Source organism: Rhipicephalus microplus, chromosome 6 (assembly GCF_043290135.1).
Source record: "Rhipicephalus microplus isolate Deutch F79 chromosome 6, USDA_Rmic, whole genome shotgun sequence".
NCBI lineage: Eukaryota > Metazoa > Arthropoda > Arachnida > Ixodida > Ixodidae > Rhipicephalus > Rhipicephalus microplus.
The window spans coordinates 84656915-84668069 of record NC_134705.1 but is presented as its reverse complement, the minus strand read 5'-3'; the positions used below and the strand labels follow the sequence as shown (position 1 = coordinate 84668069).

At 56.1% G+C, this 11155-nt stretch overlaps 1 pseudogene; it reads right to left on the bottom strand.

Moving 5' to 3' along the window:
- Window positions 1-3173: 3173 nt before the first annotated feature.
- Window positions 3174-3346, bottom strand: LOC142766161 (U2 spliceosomal RNA; annotated as a pseudogene).
- Between the last annotated feature and the right edge of the window lie 7809 nt (window positions 3347-11155).

Sequence of the window (11155 nt, the reverse complement as noted above, 5' to 3'; positions counted from 1 at the left end):
TTGTTCATTTCCATGCGCACAACTCGTATGCCATTCAGCTTGTTTGGGCGGTTTGTGGCTGTCGCAAAGGCCACGCTCTTCACCTTCCCAAACTGCGCAAGTGCGTTTATCAGGGGTTCATCGGGGAGAAATGCGGGGTAGCGAAACACGTTAACGAAAGTTATCGGTGGCCCCACAGCCTCCACTGCCACTTTCACATTGCTAACGACAAAACCCTCGGCTACCGTCAATTTGGTTGCTTGAGCCGCGGTGCGAGTACACACCAGGAAGCGCGATCCACCCATATGCTGGAGTACGTGCACGCTATCATCTCCGGCAGTGCGCTCTACTGCATCGATTAAATCATCTATACAAAGATCGCCGTCTGGCGCGTTAAAGAAAAAACAATTTTCCCTCACCGGGAGGTTAGTTTGCGCGGATGTCATGCTGGTAAGCGTTGCCTGTTGCTCCTCCAAGCTAGGAGAAGGGGGGGCGTGGCTGTGACTGGTAGGAACGCAGCTATGCTGCGTACTGGTAGACGGGCTCAGCAGGCGCTGTGTCCGAGGTCTGGTAGTTGATGGTAGACGGCGGGGCGGAAGGCACCAGGGCAGCAGGTGGGGTCCGGGGTCCGCACGTCATCGGGCATGGGGGGGTCACCGAGCAGGAAAGCCCGGGACAGGGATCCGGGTGCTGCAGGCTGGGCCGACAGCTCTCCGGGGTAGACGCTGGACTTTCTTTTCGCACTGGAAGGCCCGGGGGTCGACGTCGGCGCGACGTGACCCCAGGTCCGGCTGAGTGACTCGCGCGAGAAAAAACGGCTTGCTCGGACACTTTGATCTTAGCCAAAAGGCCGAGAAGCGATGCAATTCATTAGCACGTAATTAAAATCCATTCTTTCACACCTCGTACTTAGTTCTGGCCAAAAGCCGGGCAAACAGTAGCAAAGCAATTCCGACGTCCACCCATGCACAACCAGCATTGTGCACCGACAGCGGCAGCGCTGGCTTCACGGCATTGCTTTTATCCCCAGTCCGCTTGAAGTTTCTAGTTTCGCTTACAAACATGTTAAAACTGAAACCTTCTTTTTCCCAGAGGTCGAAGCCACGCGTGCTTGCTTGCATGCGTACTCTCTATGCGCCCATGACGTCACACCAAATGCTTGCTGGCGAACATTATCAGGCATGTCGCGAGGGATGCTACAGCATTTGTTTTAAAAACTGATGCATAGTGTACATGTCCAACTCGAGCACCAAAGTCTGGAAGGAAGGAAAAAAAAAAAAATGACTGTGCAAAATGTGAATACGTCACCCATCCAACATGGCTTCTACGCCGGCTGCCCAAGCAACGCCTCTGCAACGACGCCCACAATCATCGGCAAAAAGGTGGTGCCTTTGGCTGCTTCAGCACGCTCAACATATGCCTTGCAAGTTCCGACGTGGCGGAACACCGCACCGAGGTCGACGAAGGTCCTGCCGTGAAAGGCAGACCCGGGAATGCGTGCGAAACGTCTACCGCGTGGGTTGTGAAGCCGGTGAATGAAGGATCATGTGGCAGAGGGTGACGGAACGTGAGTGTGCGACTTGACGCTGCGATGTCGTTCAAGCGTTCAACGGGCCGGCAGGTTCTGTCTGTCGTGGTCGAAAACGTCCGAGTTTTGCTGATTCCGAGGGGTAGGAGTGCTATGGTGGCGTGTACGAGGCGCTGGTGCGGCGCTCCGTCGATCGTGCCGGACGGACATGAGGCGGCCGAAGGCGGTCGTGAAGTGGTCGCGGAAATCAGTGGAGAAGTACTCGCCTGCGCTTTTCGTCGAAGACGCGCGACAGACGGTCTTCGGGAGACACGGGTGGTTGCACAAATGCGACCGTGCGTCAACGTGCAGCCATATTCGTGGATTATTTCGCCCCATTACGATAGCTTCGTCACTGCGCTCGCTGGTGTTGCTTGTTTTTGTTGACCTTCACTTGTGGCTCACACCCACTGTGGGGGATTGGCTGGTTTGTTGTTCTGCTTCTTCGACTTCTACATACTCGGCTTAGTGAAGCTGTGAGGAGTGACGAGTGGGTACGGAGGCAAAGCGCGCCCGGGGCGTGATCTCACGCGTCCTGGGGTCCACGTCGCTTCAGGTACGTGCGTGGTGCGTCCGAACGTCTAGTGCGCAATTTTCTTGGAACTTCCAGCAACTGGCAATTCCATTGAGGTGAGCGTGCGAGGATGTTCGTTGTAATTAACGAGAGCCAACGGTGGATGAGCTGGTATGAGATGGTGTTCAGAAATGAAGTGTTTGATCAACAAGGCGATGCCCGCCGTGGTGGTCTGATGGCCGTAAGGTACTCGGCTGCTGACCCGCAGGTGGTGGGATCGAATCCCGGCCGCGGCGGCTGCATTTCCCTGTGCTCAGATTAGGGTGCACGTGAAAGAACCCCAGGTGGTCGAAATTTTCCCATAATCATATGGTGGTTTTGGGACGTCAAACCCCAAAGGTCAGTGGACATAGGAAAAGCACATCGGGGCTTTGCCGCTCCACCGTACAGCAGGTGTGTGCGGAGTGGGTCCTGTGGCGTTCTTTGCGATTTTAATTTGTGATGGGGAATAGTGTAGATGCGTAGACGTGGCGAGAGCACGCGTCTTCAGGTTCAGACGCCGCGTGAAGATGTGAAATAAAAATGCCTTCGCTTGCCACTGCAACTGTAAACAGAAACACCAACCAAACCCCATTTTCTAGAGGCTTTTTTTATTTTTCGTTGCGAAACGGGTGAATTCGAAAAGCGGAAATAGCTTGGCACATACATACACACTTCTACACACATACATACATACACATCGCACATGCATACACATCGTATACACACTTCTAGCTTTCCTCCGAAACAGTAATGATAATTTCCTCAATAGTTTTATTAATATGAGTAGGAACGTTAAAAAAAATAAGAAACTTGAGTATGTACGTGTGAACATAACAAAATAAAAGAGACCCTCCATATATGAAATACACACGGAAACATTTATTTTCCCAGAGCAATCGTAAGTGTAAACACAGCTAGCGCACTCCCTGCACGCGAATACCGCGTCAGCCGGGGCGGCGTGCCGCCACCGTCTCGGACACTCGACGCACCCAAGCCGTTTACCCCGGTATCATGGGTAAATCCGAACACTCCTTCTATCATTGAATTTATTGTCGAACTCACCCCGCAGGGGGTGAGTGGGCCGATCCCGGAGGTAGTGCAATACCGGGCCAACCCGTGGCGGAGGTGAAGCAAGCTTCAAGCACTCCGCCGCATCACAAAAATAAGTTTAATATCTTGGATCCAAATAGGATCCGTATCAGATATTAAGCTGATAAGAACAGATACTACACAAGGAGAAGTTTATTCAACTCTCAACGCATGAAACAAAAAAAACAGTACAGTATGCACCGCCGGGTAATCGGCTGATAACTACATCAAAAACATGAGTTACTTATAGCACAGAAAAAAAACAGAGTAACATTGAACAACGGATGTGTGTATATACAAAGGTGAGTAAACAAGGCGTACAGGGAAACGAAAAAAACACGCGGGCTATATACATATATACAATGCCGGAAAACAAGATGAGCAATGGATATCAGTTTCCCCACGAATGAATATAGACGCTGGGGGGGGGGGGGTACACAACAAGGTCTGAGTTACACCTCAAAAGATTGACACATGGGATGCATGTAGAACGCACAACTTAAACATAAGGTGTTGGAGCCGGAGGGGGGGGGGGGTTAGAAGGGAGTGATTGGGGCGGCTAGCTTGCCGTCCCTGAGGAAGAAAAATTTCGTATGCCAGCGGCGGAGGAACTTTTCCTCGCCGCTGGCTTCGAGTTCGGCCGATAAATAGGCCCACAGCAGCCTTCGGATCCTCGAGACTGCCGGAAACGCGGCTCGTACTGGTTTCCTGCGCGCTTCCGCAAGCGACCGCCTCTGCCATAAAACCAACACTGTGAAAATCACCACGAGTTGGGCGAAGGCGCCTTTGTTACGTTTGTGGTTGGGAGGGGTGCGGATGCCGAAGGAGTGGGCCACCATGCGCCACACGGGTTTCACCGCGACGCATTCAAACAACGCGTGCTCCTGCGTTTCCACGACGCGACAGTTGGGGCAGCTAGCATTCGGGACTATGCCTAATTTGTTAAGGCGCTGTCTTGTAGGTAGGACGTGCCAGGCCTTTTTAAGGAGCAAATCGTGCGCCTCGCGGGGGATGCCGCAACGGAGGGAGCCAAGTTCGCTCTGCGCGCGCTTGGCCCGTTTTCGGTCGGCATCGCTTAGCTGGTTCATCGTGATGGCCTCGACGATGCGTGCTGGCGGGTCTTCGTCTACGTCACAGCCGGGTAGTTCATTCCCCAACATGCGCATTGTTGCCGCTGCCGTTTTATAGTAGGGCGCGGGTGCTTCAGCAAAAGGACCGGTGTGTCGGCCAGCGTCCAGCCAGTCGTGCCTGGCACCGCTCCAGTAGAGGAGGAGGTTGTGGCCAACGTAATCACTCGCGCGCGCGAGCGCTCGGGCGGTTTTAAGGGCTAGAATTCTGCCTGCGCTCTGTACATGTGGAAGGCCGAGACCCCCTTCGGATACTGCCAGGTGTAAGAGGTGTCTTTTTAAAGGTGGCGGCTTCCCTTCCCACAAGTACGCCGTGATGAGCTTGGACAGCTGGTTTATCGTCCTTGCGGGCATCACTGCTACTCGACTTGCGTACAAAGCAAGTGCGCAAATACTCGTTTTAACCGCCAGCGCTTTCTCGCGCAACGAGAGGTCTCGCAGGCCTGCACGCTCTGCCATTTGAGCGGCCCTTTCAAGGACGCGGGACCACGTTGACGGTGCGACTCCCTCGCTCGAAAAATATATCCCGAGTACCTTTACTGTGTTGACCGCTTGAAAGGTGCCGATGGCATGCGCAGGGAAATTGCCGAAGCGAAGGGCCCTGCACTTTTCCTCGTTCAGCTGCGCTCCGGACGCTGCCGCGTAGAATGCGAAGAGCTGACGAAAACGGTCGAGGCTACTGGCGTCCCTCACGAAAAGGGAGATGTCATCGGCATAACCAAGGATCTTTAGTTCCGCAGTTCCTGTGAGCGGGAGGCCCCGAATACGCGTGTCACCGGCTACGGACGTGAGCAGGGGCTCTATGGAAAGCACAAACAGGGTCGGGCCAAGTGGGCATCCCTGTCTGATCCCACGCGTGTACTGGAAGGTGTCCGTAGTGGAGCCGTTCACAACCACATGGCACCTGAGGTCCGAGTAGAGGAGCTTGATGATGTTAACAAACCCTGCCGGGAGGCCAAACTCTCGGAGCGTTTCGAACAGGTAGGCGTGCCTGACCCGGTCGAAGGCCTTGGCCTGGTCGAGGGAAAGAAAAGCTCCCGATACTCTTTTCTCGGTGGCGTACTGAAAGGCGTCTCTAGTCATGTTCAGGTTGGCAAACAGTGATCTGCCCGGAACTGCGCAGGTTTGGTGCGGCGCGATGATGTCCGGCAGAAAGGTCTTTAAACGGCTGTTTAGAATAGAGGCGACAATCTTGTAATCCGCATTCAGTAGCGTGATAGGGCGCCATGACGTGGGGTCGTTCGGTGGTGAGCCTTCCTTAAGTATCAGGACCACGCGCCCCATGGCAAACGAGGCGGGTTTCGCGTGGCCTTCGAGAATGCTGTTGATTACGCCAAGTAGCGGCTCGCTCAGGATACTAAAAAAGGTCGCATAAAACCCTGCAGTGAGGCCATCCGCGCCGGGAGCTGAGTTCGGTGGCATAGACTGGATGGCGGCCCACAATTCCTGCATCGTCGCTGCGCCGCATAAGGTCGGGCATTCACCTTCATCGAGGTGTTTCAAGAATTGGTACAGTTCTGACCGGTGCGGTAGCTCCGATGAGGTCGTTATGGGCTCCGGTTCGCGGAAAGCGGTCTCGAAGTGGCGTCGAAAGGTCGCCTCGATCTCTGCTGGGTCTTCCGTGAGTGTGCCGTCTGGGCGCCTTACTTGTAGGATCCGTACTGAGCCGTTGCCGCTTACTTCGCGCAGGTCCTCTTCCCGGTGCCCCTCTGAGGTGGTTCGGAACGCGCACTTCTCGCCGGTGATGGCTCGTTGCAGTCGTGCATGCTGTACCTTAAGCGCGGCAAGATAGTCGCGAGTGCAGGAAGTGAGACACTCGGCGTTCTGGACGATGCGCATCCTGCGCAGCAGCTCGTTCATCTGAGCCGTAATGCGTTTTTTTCTCGCTCTGCCCTCTTGTTGTAAATGCGCCTTCCAGGTCGCCTTGAGGTCGTCCCAGACGGCCGGGGTCACTCGGGGGGTCGCTCTGATTGTGGCTTCAATGCGTTGCTGCATCAGGGGGGTGGAAACCGGGTCATTTAATAAAGCCGGATCTAGGCGCCACGACGCGTTTGCTGGACTGGGGCCGGGCTTCCCGCGCACGGTTGTCACCAACGGGACGTGATCCGAAATGCCCGCCAAGGCAGGAGGCAACGGGAGCACCTCACACGCCTCAAGGGAAGGTAACAAAAGGTCAGGTAAGTAGGCGCGGTCGAGCCTACTGGCGGTGGTCCTCGACATGCGAGTGGGACCGAATGCGTTATCATGCTGGAGAACCCATGCATCCGAGAGTCGCAGTCGGCGAAGGAGTCTGACAAGGTCTTTCGCGTGGTAGGCTGAGCCTCCGCGACCTGGGCCCCTGATGTCCCTTGTAGTGTCGACGACGCAGTTGAAGTCGCCGAGGACTACATGCGGGAGGGGCGCTTGCAAGGACTCGCCGAGCTCTCTAAAAAAGGTGTTCGTTTCCGTTCTCGTTGTTGGCGCGTACACATTAACGAGCCGTACTTTGCGACCGTCGATGAAGATGTCCAGGATTAGCGTACGGCCGTCGGCGCCAAACACGCAATGAGCCTTTTGCCTGAACCTTCCAGAGACGAAGACGACTCCGACCCCGCATGACTTGGCCCGCGTCAAGGAAAAGAAGGCATCGACCTGGCAAAGGTTCCGAAAAAGGGTGACATCGAGGAGGGAACGGAAATTCGCCTCTTGGACGAACAGCAGGTCAATGTCATGGAGCTTGGCCAAAGAGATGACGGCGGTTTGCTTCGTCTTATCGCGGAACCCGCGTACGTTCCAGGTGGCGAAACGCAGCCGGTCAGCCATAAAGCGGAGCTAGGAGGGGAGAGGGGGCGAGTTTACGAAAGGGTGAGTGCATGGCGCGCCAGGGGAAAGGGACACAGAGGGAGAAGGAAGGGAGCGCAGTGGGGGAAGGGCGCTGCCATCTGGGGTGGGGTCGGCGTACTAGGCGCTGGAATCGCCGGCTTGAGGGGGCGGGTCCCCTTCGCTTTCCGCGCGCTCGCCCAACTTCTGTGATTTCGCTTTCGGAGGGGCGTCGCTGTCGCTGCTCCTCGCGCCGAGCCCGGCCCGTCGCTGCTTCGTCTCTCCGCTCGTCGCTCGTTCTCTCGGGTCGCTCTTAACACCCTCTCCTGTGCGTCGGCGCGAGCGCGAGCGCGAGCGTGTCCTCTGTTCGCGGCCAGTCGCGGTCTGAGCTGTAATCGGGTCCCGGTTTCGGCAGAGACTGGGCAACGCATGGTCAGAGGAGGGCGCAGGGAGGGGTATCAGGCTTGGTTGAGCGCGGACTTCAGGGAGCACGTAGTACCCGCGACTCACGATGGGCAAGTCCTCTCGGGCGGGGTCTTGGCTCCTTTCTTCCAAGTCCAGGGGAGTGACTGGAGCCAGCACGTTAGTGGGTGGGTTTGCGACAAGGAGGCTCGCTGCTTCTTGCTCAGAGGCACCAGTAAGGGCTTTAGGCGCGACAGAGGAACCCTGGCGGCCGGGCCCGCCTAGCGGGCGTGCGGGCTGCGTGGTGGGTGACGATTGTGCAGAGACCGTCTCGAGGTCACTGGTGTCTGTTTCAGACGACGTGGTGGCGACGTCGTCAACGCTTCCCGGCTTCTCCCCTTCGTTGGCAGACGAAGTGTCCGCACTGCTGCCTGTGGGCGGGCCAGTATTGCAGTTGCGGTCCTCGGGTGGGAGCCCCTTCCCAATGGTGCGAGGTGCAGTCCTTGGCGAAAGCACCTGTAGGCGTGGGGCACTGGCGGCCTTCGATACGGCAGGGCCGCTTACATGTACAAGTGAGGGGGTGGTATCAGTCAGTGTGGGGAAACCGCGGGCGGCAGACGCGTAAGAGCGCCTCCGAAAACACTCGCGCTTCCCGTGGTGGCCGCCACAGCGTTTACATTCGGCCTCGCAGCCCTCCGTATCGTGGCCAAAAATGCCACACCGTCTGCAGTACGCGGCAGAACATGCGGTCGCCATATGTCCGACCTCGCCGCAGCGGGCGCACACGCGACGCATCCCACGGTATTCACACATGACTTTGTGCCCCGCTATTGTCATGAAATTAGGAACAGGCCGGGACATTTCTATTTTGACTAGCCTCACACCATTTAGCTTAGTCTGGCGAGTCGCCAAGGTGGCGAAGGAAATGCTCTTAATTTTGCCGAAAGGGGCAAGAGCATTACTAAGGGCCTCATCAGACAAGAAAGCCGGGTAGCGGTAGACGTTCACGTACGTCACCGGCGGCCCGACTGCCTCGACCGGCACCTTCACCCCATTCACCGTGAAACCCTCCGCCACCATTAGGCTCGTCGCCTGACTAGCATTGCGAGTACACACAAGGAACTTTGCGCCCCCCATGTGCTGAAGCACGAATACACTATCATCACCAGCGGTTAATTCTACTGCATCACTCAGATCGTCAACAGAGACATCGCCCTCGGGCGCGGAAAACATGAAACAATTCTCCCTCACCGGGAGCTCAACTGGCATGGCCATACTGGTGGGCGGATCCCGCAAGCCGCCGGGGGGGGGCGAGGCTCTGGGACGACTCGTGACGTGCAGTCAAGCTGCACACTGGTAGGCAGCGGCTCAGCTGAGGCGGGGGCCGCTTGGGGTCTGGTGATGGCAGGGGTCGCCGCTAGGAGCTCCGGGGCAGCAGGGGCGGACCGGGGGCCTGGCTCGACCTGGCATGTAGAGGGTCTCTGGGCGGGAAGGCCCGAAACCCAAGGGTGGCAGCCGCGTGCACGAGGCTGCGGCGGCGAAGGGCTTGCACTGGTTCTGGGGCTCGAACTCCGAGAGGGCCCGGGGGCCGACGCCGACGTGACGTGACCCCGGGACTCGCGCGAGGGCTCGTAAAAAACAGCTAACTCGACACTTTGATCTTAGCCAAAAGGCCGAGAAGCGATGCAATTCATTAGCACGTAATTAAAATCCATTCTTTCACACCTCGTACTTAGTTCTGGCCAAAAGCCGGGCAAACAGTAGCAAAGCAATTCCGACGTCCACCCATGCACAACCAGCATTGTGCACCGACAGCGGCAGCGCTGGCTTCACGGCATTGCTTTTATCCCCAGTCCGCTTGAAGTTTCTAGTTTCGCTTACAAACATGTTAAAACTGAAACCTTCTTTTTCCCAGAGGTCGAAGCCACGCGTGCTTGCTTGCATGCGTACTCTCTGCCCATGACGTCACACCAAATGCTTGCTGGCGAACATTATCAGGCATGTCGCGAGGGATGCTACAGCATTTGTTTTAAAAACTGATGCATAGTGTACATGTCCAACTCGAGCACCAAAGTCTGGAAGGAAGGAAAAAAAAAAAAAATGACTGTGCAAAATGTGAATACGTCACCCATCCAACATGGCTTCTACGCCGGCTGCCCAAGCAACGCCTCTGCAACGACGCCCACAATCATCGGCAAAAAGGTGGTGCCTTTGGCTGCTTCAGCACGCTCAACATATGCCTTGCAAGTTCCGACGTGGCGGAACACCGCACCGAGGTCGACGAAGGTCCTGCCGTGAAAGGCAGACCCGGGAATGCGTGCGAAACGTCTACCGCGTGGGTTGTGAAGCCGGTGAATGAAGGATCATGTGGCAGAGGGTGACGGAACGTGAGTGTGCGACTTGACGCTGCGATGTCGTTCAAGCGTTCAACGGGCCGGCAGGTTCTGTCTGTCGTGGTCGAAAACGTCCGAGTTTTGCTGATTCCGAGGGGTAGGAGTGCTATGGTGGCGTGTACGAGGCGCTGGTGCGGCGCTCCGTCGATCGTGCCGGACGGACATGAGGCGGCCGAAGGCGGTCGTGAAGTGGTCGCGGAAATCAGTGGAGAAGTACTCGCCTGCGCTTTTCGTCGAAGACGCGCGACAGACGGTCTTCGGGAGACACGGGTGGTTGCACAAATGCGACCGTGCGTCAACGTGCAGCCATATTCGTGGATTATTTCGCCCCATTACGATAGCTTCGTCACTGCGCTCGCTGGTGTTGCTTGTTTTTGTTGACCTTCACTTGTGGCTCACACCCACTGTGGGGGATTGGCTGGTTTGTTGTTCTGCTTCTTCGACTTCTACATACTCGGCTTAGTGAAGCTGTGAGGAGTGACGAGTGGGTACGGAGGCAAAGCGCGCCCGGGGCGTGATCTCACGCGTCCTGGGGTCCACGTCGCTTCAGGTACGTGCGTGGTGCGTCCGAACGTCTAGTGCGCAATTTTCTTGGAACTTCCAGCAACTGGCAATTCCATTGAGGTGAGCGTGCGAGGATGTTCGTTGTAATTAACGAGAGCCAACGGTGGATGAGCTGGTATGAGATGGTGTTCAGAAATGAAGTGTTTGATCAACAAGGCGATGCCCGCCGTGGTGGTCTGATGGCCGTAAGGTACTCGGCTGCTGACCCGCAGGTGGTGGGATCGAATCCCGGCCGCGGCGGCTGCATTTCCCTGTGCTCAGATTAGGGTGCACGTGAAAGAACCCCAGGTGGTCGAAATTTTCCCATAATCATATGGTGGTTTTGGGACGTCAAACCCCAAAGGTCAGTGGACATAGGAAAAGCACATCGGGGCTTTGCCGCTCCACCGTACAGCAGGTGTGTGCGGAGTGGGTCCTGTGGCGTTCTTTGCGATTTTAATTTGTGATGGGGAATAGTGTAGATGCGTAGACGTGGCGAGAGCACGCGTCTTCAGGTTCAGACGCCGCGTGAAGATGTGAAATAAAAATGCCTTCGCTTGCCACTGCAACTGTAAACAGAAACACCAACCAAACCCCATTTTCTAGAGGCTTTTTTTATTTTTCGTTGCGAAACGGGTGAATTCGAAAAGCGGAAATAGCTTGGCACATACATACACACTTCTACACACATACATACATA